The sequence below is a fragment of the Contarinia nasturtii genome, unplaced genomic scaffold (assembly GCF_009176525.2).
Source record: "Contarinia nasturtii isolate CC-2019 unplaced genomic scaffold, AAFC_CNas_1.1 Cnas_scaffold_187, whole genome shotgun sequence".
NCBI classification, from domain to species: Eukaryota; Metazoa; Arthropoda; class Insecta; order Diptera; family Cecidomyiidae; genus Contarinia; species Contarinia nasturtii.
The window spans coordinates 10,563,182-10,575,872 of record NW_022197544.1 but is presented as its reverse complement, the minus strand read 5'-3'; the positions used below and the strand labels follow the sequence as shown (position 1 = coordinate 10,575,872).

The 12,691-nt window shown below is 31.4% G+C and overlaps 1 long non-coding RNA gene across 1 annotated transcript; it reads right to left on the bottom strand.

Moving 5' to 3' along the window:
- Positions 1 to 5,659: 5,659 nt before the first annotated feature.
- On the bottom strand, positions 5,660 to 7,954 carry LOC116352381. The gene is made up of 3 exons (XR_004202283.1): positions 7,103 to 7,954; positions 6,571 to 6,628; positions 5,660 to 5,742 (listed from the first exon to the last, which is right to left on the bottom strand). It is a non-coding gene; the product is annotated as an uncharacterized LOC116352381 (long non-coding RNA).
- Positions 7,955 to 12,691: the final 4,737 nt, after the last annotated feature.

The following is a 12,691-nucleotide window of genomic DNA, read 5'->3' as shown; positions in this document are numbered from 1 at the left end:
AGATGAATTTAAAATTTTCAAAATAGTATCTAGATAAGATACCAAATCTTATCTTGAAAAACGCAAAGATGAGATAATATCTTGGGTTCACTGTGGGCCCAGTCGGACTAAATTGTATACTTTTAGGATTTTTCTATATAAAAAATCCATATGGATTAAAAAAAATCCTGAAGGAAATTCAAAATATTAAAACAATACTCAAAATTATTTTAAATTCATTTTGTTGATTGTCATCGATTTTACGGAGCAAAACATATAGTGCAATACAAAATTGTCAACTGTAGCTGTCACAGAAAAAATACAAATACATAAACATCACATGTACGCTCAAAGTATCACAGCGATGAAGCTAAGTAGTGAGCGCATGTATTAGAATGTTCGCTCAGCATATCTTTCTCTGTTGTTATGGCTTGTACGTGTGATGCTTGTGTACATGTATTGTTTCTGTGACGGCACTAAATGAGGTCGTTGACACCTGAAACATCGATATTCTGATTTTAGAGCTCAATACCTTTCCAACGATACCTCAAACGTCGAAATCGATCAATCTGTTCGAAAAATTCCGCATTTAAAAAATTTCATATGATTTTCCTATGAAAGTCATTTGGTATGTGTGTGCGCAATAATGCGTACTCGATTCTGATCTTTTTGAAACTTTCTGTGATTAAAGTTCATAAAATACTAAGACTTTTTTGTTCCGACACTTTTCGATATGGCCGACATGTTGGCCCTGGCCGGCCTCCAAAAGTCACTTTTTGACTTTTGTCTCCACGGACTGCGAGGCACATCCACTTGACACAGCCCGGACATATGCATATCGTTGGAAAGGTCTTAAAGCCAGCTGGAATTCGGCTGATTGGTGGACTTTCAGGATTTGGCCTGGTTTCTAGAACTTCCAAAATGTAATTCCATATATATATATTATTCGAGTAATTTTATACAGGAATTACATTTTGGAAGTTCTGGAAACCAGGCCAAATCCTGAAAGTCCACCAATCAGCCAACTCCACCGGATTTTGATTTTGGGCCAAAAAGTAGTTGGCTGTATGGTGTTCACTTTGTGAACACAAATTTGCTTATATTTGCCGATTTCCCATCGGAAATGCCAGAAAAATCGATCGGGAGTTTTTTTGTGATTTTGACTGCCTTTCTGCTGTTTTCAGTAGTATTTTCTTCTAGTAAGACCAATCGAAATATACTGATGAGAAACTATACTAATAACTATACTAATAAGATACATGCATCTTATTAGTCTTCTGACTAGTAACATTCTAATAACTATACTTATTAGTGCAAAAAAATAATAAGTAATAATATAGTTTGATCTTATTAGAAATTAAAAGAAATCTATAAAAATGTTAGTATAAATGGCAAACTATGCAAAAGATCATGCAAAAATGGCCATTATTTCATACGGTCGCTGTGGGACCTAGACTTGACATAACCAGGACATATGCCTATTCGTTCGAAAGATCTTAAAGTAAGCTCTCGAGTGGTGCCAATTGCGACTTAAAAATGTCATGTGGGGGTGGCCAAATTGGCAAACCAACCAAAAATTGACCGCACACATAACGGGTATTTTTCGAAAAAGACTGCATATGTTCTCTTGAAAATTTCATCAATTCAAGCATACACGACTGCAATACAACGAAAACCAAAGAAATTTAAGAAATACAGAACTGATTAGAGCTAGAACATTTACATCGGAGTATGCACACAATCAACCATTTTACGTGGCTTGTAGAAATTTTAATTTAATAAGGGAAACATTTTTGGAATCGGCATCGAGACAAACTTTTAGAAATAATATTGTTAAATTGGACAATGTGATATTTAATAATCGATAAATTGGCTAGTTAAGGACAATTGTATTATGATTTAGAAATATGCAATGGACACAGTCGATATCTGCTGCTCCGAAGTCGAAAATACTGGTGGCTGGATATTCGATCGGGTAGTGTTTCATTGCGAATGATATTGTAAAATAATTGTGATACATATATTCAGTCTGAGAACAGGCGGTGAAATAAATAAATAAAAAAAAATAAAAAAAGATTAAATTGTGGCCTTGCCCCAGTACAAGTATTCTTGTAGGTTAGTATAGTGTACTGAATAGGATATCAAGTCAATTTTTGTATCATACTAATTGAATTTTTTCATTCCATTGATGACATTGAATTCGACTGAAACTACACACAAATCCGAACCCAAATTCGACCGTCAACATATGCCCGATAATGGATGAATTTGCCACAACAATTGTTTATTGGGATGAGAAAAAGCACCATGGTGAGAAGAAGCACTCATATTAAAATAAGAAGTTTATTCGCGTGGCAAACGAACGTTGTTTGCGTGTTTTGAGTTTCTCATTTTGTTTGTTTTTTATTCAAATCGATGGTGCTTTTCATAACCTTTTTTTTTCATTGGTAACGTTAGAAATAATTGAAACTAAACCTAAATCCGGCTTCAAACTTCTACCATGAATTTTTGTCTGATATTAGATGATTTTGCGTTGAAAAATGTTCCTGATATTTGTAAAGCGAATATCAAAATTTATATTTGTGCCATTTTGAAGTTGAAGTCAACTTACCAGAATTGTGATATAATTGATCCATGAAATTATTGTTATCAATCATACTAGTTCAATAATTTCGATTAACTTAATTTTATGTTTGATTGGCATTTATTTTTTGGATTCTGGTGTTATCTCTCTTTCAGTAAATTCAAATTGTTTACTAGTTGTTATCGTGACGACGATTCCCAATCTCTTTTTTATAAGATAACACGAAAAATTGAATTTGATGTGTATTGTTGCGTTATGGTCACTTTGGGATTTAGTTTTTATTTGGCAATTTTATTTTTATTTGGCAGATTTGTTTCTTTTGATAAAAAATGCTAAATACAAAGTGTGTGTGTGTAATTTGTCTCATTATTTCTGAGAAAATGTCGTCAATCATCTTGCTCCTTTAATCCATATTATTTTAGGAATAATACAACTGTAATGAACATGTTCAAAATAATGCAATTATTTTAAATATGGTACGGCATCTATTAGAAGTTATAATTATGTTTAAATCATTATTTGTACGACGCAACTAATTTGAAAATGATATAAAAACTATATACAAAACTGAATTTTTTTTTTTTGATCTAATTTAATTTTTAATGTATTGTATGTATTTTATCGTTATTTTCGTATTTAGTTTTTGTAGTAAATTCAGTACTGCTTCTCATTTGGAAATTAATGAGAATCGATTTTTTAGAGTGCTCACTATATGACATTATTTTATCGGAATGACAGTTATTAGCTGTAAGCTGAATTTTAATAATATCTCAAGTGTTGAAACGTTAATAACAAAAGGATATATATATTGTTATATACTTGTTTATTTAAGATTGTAGTGATCATGTTTATTATAATGTAGTCTGGTCACTAATTGTAATAAGTCTCCGTAAAACTTTGAAAATGGGGTAGTTATAAAGTCTATGTTATCACTATTATATTTTCCAACTATCTAATGTGTGAAAAGCTAAAAAATGAATCCACGGAATGATATTTGTTGGAACGAAGCACTGCACAAGTAAAAATATTTATATTTATTATTATTTTTTGGACAAAATTCGATTAGATTATGTCGATTCCTTGCAATATTTGTCAATATCACCTTGAGTTTTTTTAAATATTTTGTTTTTATTTTATGTAGTTTTTGAAATACATAGGAAAATCGAGAATTTTATATTTCCATTTCTTCATTCAATAGACGATTACAGCTATTGTGAAAGCTCCTCTTAGATTACATAGAAACACAAATACATACACACCTATGTAGAGACATACAAACGTTTTCTTTGTGCCCGGTGGTGAGTTTTCGTTAGTTCGTATTCAATTTGTAATGAATATATTGATATATTGGAAAGTCACGACTCATGTGATTGTCCACAATTGAGGTTTGTTCTTCGAATTTATTCGTATAAACCTCTATTATTCCAACCTTTAAAATGTCTCTCAACATTTAAATTTTTCCACCAGTATTATGCTCGAATATAAAATTCACAAACACCAGCATAGAAACTCTTATGTGGTAACTATTGTTTGTGTGTATGTGGCATATGTGGTGAGTCTGCGTTGGGGGTTAAAGCATATTTCAATTTTCACAAAAATAACTTGATGTCGGACAATAAGATTTATCCGGTGGGCCCTAAATGTTCAGATATTTCTTCAAACAGAATATGTGAATTTGTTTTATTTATTAAACTGAAATAATTGAGAACTTTTTTATTCCTTAATCTTCAGTGGAAAATATCAAATCCAATAATTTCGATTCAAATATGGTCGGTATTAATTCGTAAATTCAATAATGCTGTTCTTGTTGAAATCGGACGTTTAATATTTCGAGAAAAATAGAACTACGCTCTATCTAAACTACGCACACTAAAATGATTTGCCGAGAAAAAAAAAGAAGATACCTTCATCTATTGCCAGTTTTCCACCAGCATGGATAAATCGATTCAAAAATATGTACGCTCCCTTAGCACATTTTTTAGGTATCTCACATTACAATATCCACTGTACACAATTCTAACCAACATATGTTAGTTAAAAATAGATTTTGCTCAACTTAATACAGAAACAAGATGGAATTTTGCTTCTTCTTCAAGCTTAATAAGTATAAGAAAGATTGTCTTATCCGCAATCAAAACAAACCAGAAAAAAATCATTTCCCCTCGCATAGAACTGAATGGACGTTTTTCTCTCAAAAAATACTAGTGAACTTCTTTGATATCATTGAATCGTCATTGATATAGTCTACACCACTATAAATTGGTGTACTATGCGGCAATGTTTCTTATTGCCCATAATTGATTACGTGTAGTGCGTTTCTATGTTTAAATTCTCCATGTATCATTAGAACATTGGTAAAATTTCTTAATTCATTCACACCATACATTTTAAGAACGAACAGTATAAAATGAAGGAAACCAACAGCAGTGAAAGTTGCACATGTCAACATATGACAGAACAGTTTGATTAATTCAAAAATTATGTATATTGTATATTCAGAATTGTATATTTCGTTATCATAAGAGTTTAACCAAATCACAATAATTTTTATGTCTCTATTTATGGCACATAAGACGTGAATGAAAAAGCACTACTGTTTTTGCCGCTTTTCAGACTTTATACGACAAATTCAACTTAAAGATGAACGCAATTTCTGGCACATATAAGTTGAAGCATATTTTTGGACAATGGATCTTTTTAAAAATACTTCACACAAGAAAAAACATAACAGCGACATTGTTATGTGTGTCAAACTACACACACATAGACATATCCTGTATAATTATCCTGAAACCTAATAAATCGATTTTTTTTATATAGAATATATAAACCCATTAAAGGGATTTTTTCCTGTGTGTTCATTAAATTGTAGAACGTTTTTTTACTTTCATTTCATTCGCATCTAGATTTGCCTCATTCTTCGATGAAAAAAAGAATAAACGTTACGCGCATTGAATTCAATTTACATATAAATGCAGAAACAAACACTGCATATGCAGTAACCTTTTTACGGTATTGCGGTATGTTTTTTATAATTGACTATATTTTAATATTTTATTGTTGTATTGTATATTAGTTAATTTTTGTTCCAATTTACCTATTTTTAAGTGTTTTTGCCAAATAAAAAGTTTGAATGAGCTTGAGAATACTTTGGATGGTTGTAACGAAAACCCTCAACCCTTTGAAAAATAAATGGCTGAATATTTTAATAATATGTAATGAATATATAAAAAACTATCATATCATATACGAATGAGATTTAAAATAGCCCATTCACGGAGATATTCATGGATTTGTTTTATGAAATGTTCAGTAAGCTTAAATTTTATTTGTTACAAAATTGCAATGTTTCCGCATTTCATGCGTAATTATTGTTGAAATGAGCATTATTAATTATCACCATTTGTTGTATATACACATTTTTACATTTTTACACACATTCATTTTTTGCTTTTTTTAACCAGAATTTGAGAATTTTACACTATATTGAATGAGATTTTTGAAAACACGACACTCCCCCTCCAGAAATCTGATCTCGTACACTACTACACAGAAAGAAAATATCAGCCGACGCTATACGCAAAACCGACTGGTACGTGCGCTTATACGTTTTTACATCTTTTACATCTATTACCATACGATTTTTCGACTGTGCGAAGATACGCACAAAGAGTAACGAATCAGTCGAAAAATCGTTTGGTCACTAGATGTAAAAGATGTAAAAACGTATGAGCGCACGTACCAGTCGGTTTTGCGTATAGCGTCGGCTGATATTTTCTTACTGTGTAATGGACATACATGTTAAAGAAGCAGTATTGAAAATTAATTAATGTATTTAAAAGGGGACGTTTTATTAATTAGAGGTGTCATCTTTACAATCATTTCGAATTTTTTGTCTCATTTGCAATTTTACAAACGTCATGGTTAGGTTTGTTGATTCAATCAACTATTGATAACTTGTAACTCATTGGAAAAAGAACTCAAATTAAAAATGTTTATCTTATTACCATGTATTTATATTGAATATTTTTGTGTGACCCTTTGATATTTCATTATGGTTGATGTCTGCAATGATATATAGAAAAAAGCTTAATTAACAAATTAAGAGTGACAACGTTCACTTTGACTTCTATCACGGAATAAAAATAAATTGTTGACAGAAAATTGAAGATTTATTCATGTTGTACTCAGTTATAAAAGGTAGTACTATTGTATAAATATTTACTCAAATTTGAATTAAACTATATCTGTTCTTATATGCTTAAAAGTTTTGGTTTGAGAAAACACCATGGCTCTAACGAAGAATTAAAATAAATGTTATCTCAACCTTCTCTTTTTAACACACAAATACGCTTCATTTCATTATCAATTTTTTTTTTCTTCAAATATAGTTAAATATGATGTGAGCAAGAAAGCAGAAAACGTTTTGCTACGTTTCAATAGTCTTAATAAATCTTCTATTTGTGATCACTAAGAATTGACTATAAGATGTATTCGATATTTTTCTAAATACATATAATATTTGATTTTTTTTATTACCTTTTAATCGTCACCTTAAGTTTGAATTCACTTTATACACATGAATACATTTTTTTTGCTTATAATGAATTTTCATGAAATTTAACTAATTTTGACCCGTAAACATAATTTGAAAATATGTATTTGTGCACTTTTAAAATATTTTTGACGAATAATACATATATAATACCGACTATTTACACGATTTTAACATTAAATCAAATCACACACATATATACACGTTTTTTTATTTATTAAAGTTTTTCATTACCCTGGTCAAATTATTTTTTCTCTATTTTCATATATGTCTGTTTTTGTATACACATCGAGATGTGTTTTTCACTCACATACATAGATAGGTTTATTTTCTAGATTTCAATTTAAATATTAGATCTAAAAAATTTTTAGCGATGCAACAAGGAAATAATTAAATTTTTAAAAACGTGGATTTATTTAAAAAAAAGAAACGTTTCGAGTAATTCTTTCCTTTTTGTGCATTATTGAAAACATAGTGCGTGTTTCCTTGCTCATAGATTGCCCAGATCCCATACAAATATTTTCTGATTTCAGATGATAGAACACAGCACATACACTATGTTTCGACACTTTGTAGTTACGCCATGATCAGCTACTGTCCCAAATTAATTAAAACAATGATATTCTCACTATCTGAAAACTAAAGTATTACTTTTGGATCATATACTGTGACCCGAACACAAAATTGCGGTGAGTTAATTAACATATGAACACACCAATGAAACAACCGACAAACGACAAAAATGAGAGCAAAGAATTTCAAAATAGTAGACGCAAGTATGAAAGTGAATGCTATTGACTGAAAAATGTCCGAACCCGATAAAGAGAAAAATAGAATAAAACACAAACCGAATGTTGTTTTTAGTGGAGATATGAGCTATTTACACAAGTCGACTGCGAAGAGAGAGAACGAATAAGATACATGTGAACTGCCAAGAAAAATAGAAAATACGAAAAACTGAATGGGGGACCCCTGAGTAACCGTGTCTATATAGCAGTATATGTGCATTATACGTAATCAACAAGATCTGCTAGGTACTGTATCGATATCGACATATACTCGCGTTTTTAAAGTGTACGGTCTATAAAAGAATTACCGTTAACTCATTTGAATGTAGTAAAATAGATGGAGGTTTTCCACGAAAATATCTTGAAATAATCATTTTAATGGATTATTACATCGGGCAACAAAAATAGCAGAAAAAGTAACAAAAAAGCGCATGCGCTTGCTAAAACTCTTGCTTCGACATCACGCATGAACAATAAACAGAGCACACGCACATTCCATTTATTTCATTTAAAAATAGCTTCGTGCGAATTCTCAATTTTCCTATATAGAATTTGACTGTCTTACTTTTATGCTCATCGATTTCAATAACACAAATCGTTATTTTTTTGCAAATCAATTGAAAATTTAATTCATTTTGAAGTTAAAGCAAATGACAAGCTTATAAATTATATACCTTCCATCATTATTATGGAAATATAGAAGAATATATAGTTATTTAACGAAAAAATAAAAGAATAAAAGAAACCCCGTTTTTCAGTTATAATACAATTTATTTGATGAATCTACAATTCTACATTCACACACATTTCTTTTTCGGTTCAAAATCAATGTTTTGTGTTAATTCAATACTTACATACCCACTAAACAATTGTTGGGGCAAATTCATCCATTATCGGGTATATATTGATGGTCGAATGCGGTGTGCAAATGTGTGTTGTTTCAGTCGAATTTAACGTTACAATGGAATGAAAAAAAGAGACAAAAAGTCATATTATGCATTAAATTTCCTATGAATTGAAATCAATATCTTAATTAAAATAAAGCTTTAAAATCGACCGTAAGAGATTTACCAATCATTCTATCATTAACTGTGCGCAACACGCGAATTAAATTTATATGCAATTTTATTCAAGAAATTTATCGAAAAAAAAAACAACGGTACAATTATTGATATGCTTTGCATTCGATTGTGAAATTCATACGAAAAACAATGTAAACTATTGATAATAAAAAAATCTAGGAAAATTCTCGTTTTTGAGTACTTAGAAAGTAGTACTACTTACTAAAATCACTGTAATTGTCATCAAATTGAACACAAATCTAATGAGAGAAAAAAAACAATCAAAGTTGTTGATATATTGGGTGTATCGATTAATTTTTACCGTTTTTTGGGTGAAAATCTATATTTATTCGAATAACAAAATGAATGAGTACATTAACCAATGTATTGCCCATCGTTAGCTATGACTTCGGCCCATCTTCTTGGCAGCTTGTCGATTCCGCGTCGAAAGAATTCCTCATCTTTTGAGGCTATCCATTCATCGATCCATTTTCGCACTCCTTCAGGATTTCGAAAGGATATCTCTAGGGGCTATTATCTTCAAATGTATACGATTTATACTGTAAATAGTGAACTATATTGCAAAATCATCTGTAATACGCGCAAATAAATGTGCATAACTGCATATATTTGGTGTATATTTCGTGTATATTTCGTCTATGACATGTTTTTTCATTCTCTTTTGTGCGGATCTTCTTCGATTCTGTGTAGCAATACTGTGTGTGTGTGTGTACACTGAAGTTTGAAATACATCTTATTCACTGGTATAGGCGAGAAATTTTAATCGTATATATGATGAATAGGACGTGAATATTGTGTATAAATTTGTATGAACGAATGATGAAAGCCCCTAGGGATATCTCGGACAGGCCCATTTGCATCGATCGAAACAAGTGGTAGTCAGAAGGAGCAAGGTCTGGAGAGTACGCGGGTTGATCAAGCCGATCCCAACCGAAGTCTTGTATTTTTTTTTAACGATGTCTGCTCGATGTGGCCTGACATTATCATCGTGGAACACAACTTTGTCTTGTTTAGACGCTATCCGTGGCGGTTTAATCTTCAATGCATGCTCCATTTTGATTAATTGCATGCTGTAGCGTTGGGCTGTAACCGTTTCACTTGGTTTCAGCAGCTCATAATACACGACACCTTTCTGATCCCACCAAATACACAACATAACCTTCTGGCAATGAATGTCTCGTTTTGGCTGCGAACCTCCTGGCTGGCCTGGATCAACATACGCTGCTTTTCGTTTGGGGTTATCGTAATAGACCCACTTTTCATCGCCAGTAACAATTCGATACAAAAAACTATGTTTTTTGTGCCTGGCAAGATTTTTTTTGCATGCTTCGATTCGTGCTTTGAGTTGATTTTCGTTCAGTTGATGTGGGACCCTTCTCCTAGCTTTCAAATCTTTCCCATTGCGTGAAAACGTTCACAAATGGTTGATTGAGAGTCATTTAATTCCAATGCAAGTTGTTTTTGCGTTTGACATGGATTTTCATCGAGTAATGCTTCCAAATCCGTATCTTCAAACTTTTTTGGCTGACCTGGCCGTTCTTTGTCTTTCAAATCAAAATCACCACTTTTGAATCGTTGAAACCATTTTCTGCAGTTGGAATCTATTGGAGCTTGTCTACCATAAGTATCCGAAAGCATTCGTTGCGCTTCAGCCGCAGTTTTCTTCGTATCAAATAAGAAAAGGAAGGAAGAAAAACATTTTATCGCGATCCATTTTGAATTGATGAAAAAATAATGACACTGTGTCGAAAATAAATCTTTCTGCTCTGAATTAGATTGGCAAATGTCACATGTACAAAATGCAATTGGATTCACCTGTCAAACTTCATACAAGTTTAAGTGGCGAAATCTAACAGTCAGCGGTAAAAATTAATCGATACACCCAATACAAAACACAGTTATGCACTGAAACACACAAAATGACAGCCACAACCAGGGACCGGTTCGCGCATATTTCTATGCCTGATAGCTATTGGGGGTGTGAATTAATTTCCATCGTTTTTCGCACGATGGAGTAACTTGAATTTTCTAATTGGAATGACAATTTCAATGAGTTTATGTCAAAGTACTGTCAAAATGCTATAAGAATCAGCACATTTTATTTGGTCGAATTGCAAACATCACAAATTTTTACTGCATCGAAAATATCTGAGATCATTTCAAAATAACATCATTTGCGGGAATTTAATTTTTTTCACTTTAATCCAATCAGAAATGCATATAATCATTATGGAACCTTGAGATTAACAAGATCTTGCGTTTCCAACACAAAAATGTTGAGTTTGGTGAACACTGAGTGGTGAATTTGGTGTAAAACTCCAAAACTTTCAAGTTGAATTATTTCACTTATTTTTGCGAAAAATTCTACGTTAAATGCATGTAAAAGTTATGGATTGACTAAATATGAATAATGCGATCGATATCAAATATTTACATATCCTAAAAGTGGTGAAAATTGTAGCGAATACGAAATGAAGGAAAGTTTGGTTGAAGAACAATATAAGACTAATCAAATATCGCTCTAAATTTACAAATGGAATCAATTTCGTATTGAATTGGGATTGATTGTAAAGGTGGGATCTATTTCAAGAATTTCAAGCATAAAAAACCATATGTGAGTTGAGCTGAATCACAAAAATTGACGAGAAATCCAAAAATCCGCGATTCTGCCAAATGGGTGACGTAATCAAATTTGATCGAATTACAACTCATCAAAAGTGTTACAGATGATCTTTATTGATGTCAGCTGATCGTTTTTGGTTGAAAACTAACAGAACAATTACAAGAAACTTGCTGAAAAATTCAATTACCAATTTTTTTAAAAAAGTGATTTTTTTTACTTTTGCAAAATCATTAAAAATTGTTTCAGTGAGGTACAATTCGAAATTACCATGGTACAATTAGATTCAGTGAGGTACAATTCGAAAATACCATGGTACAATTAGTTTCAGTGAGGTACAATTCGAAATTAGCATGGTACAATTAGTTTCAGTGAGGTACAATTCGAAATTACCATGGTACAATTAGTTTCAGTGAGGTACAATTCGAAATTAGCATGGTTCAATTATATTTCGTATGGTACAATTACTTTTATAATAACAAAGTGTACTTACCGTCAAGTTTGTCCTTTGATCAATTTCCCTGTTCATATTTTGTATTATGGGAACATCTCTAAGAATTTTGAAATATATACTCTGTATACCAACCTTTTTTGAAAGGTACATTTTAGGTACAATTATTATCAGCTATAAAACTTTAAAAAATATCTTTGAGTTTTGTTTTCGTCATTCTATCACAATATTGAGTTAGCCCGAAATGTGGGCTCCAAATATTATCCAAACGAGTAAGGTACAATTAAAAATAAATTGCGGTACTATTAAGTACATTTTTGGTACAATTATTATAAGCCATAAAATTTGAAAAATTATCGTTGATTTTCATTTTCGCCATTTTTTCGGGAAACCCCTCGTGAATTTTGAAGGACATGCTCTGCAGAAGAACACCATCGAAGTAATGACTTTATGATGATGTTATTTTGAAGGTACATTTTAGGTACAATTATTATCAGCCATAAAAATTTAAAAAATATCTTTGAGTTTTATTTTGGCTAGTTGACCGGCAAATTGAAGTACCCCGAAATTTGAACCTCAAATATTAGCCAAACGAGTAAGGTACAATTAAAAATAAATTGCGGTACAATTAA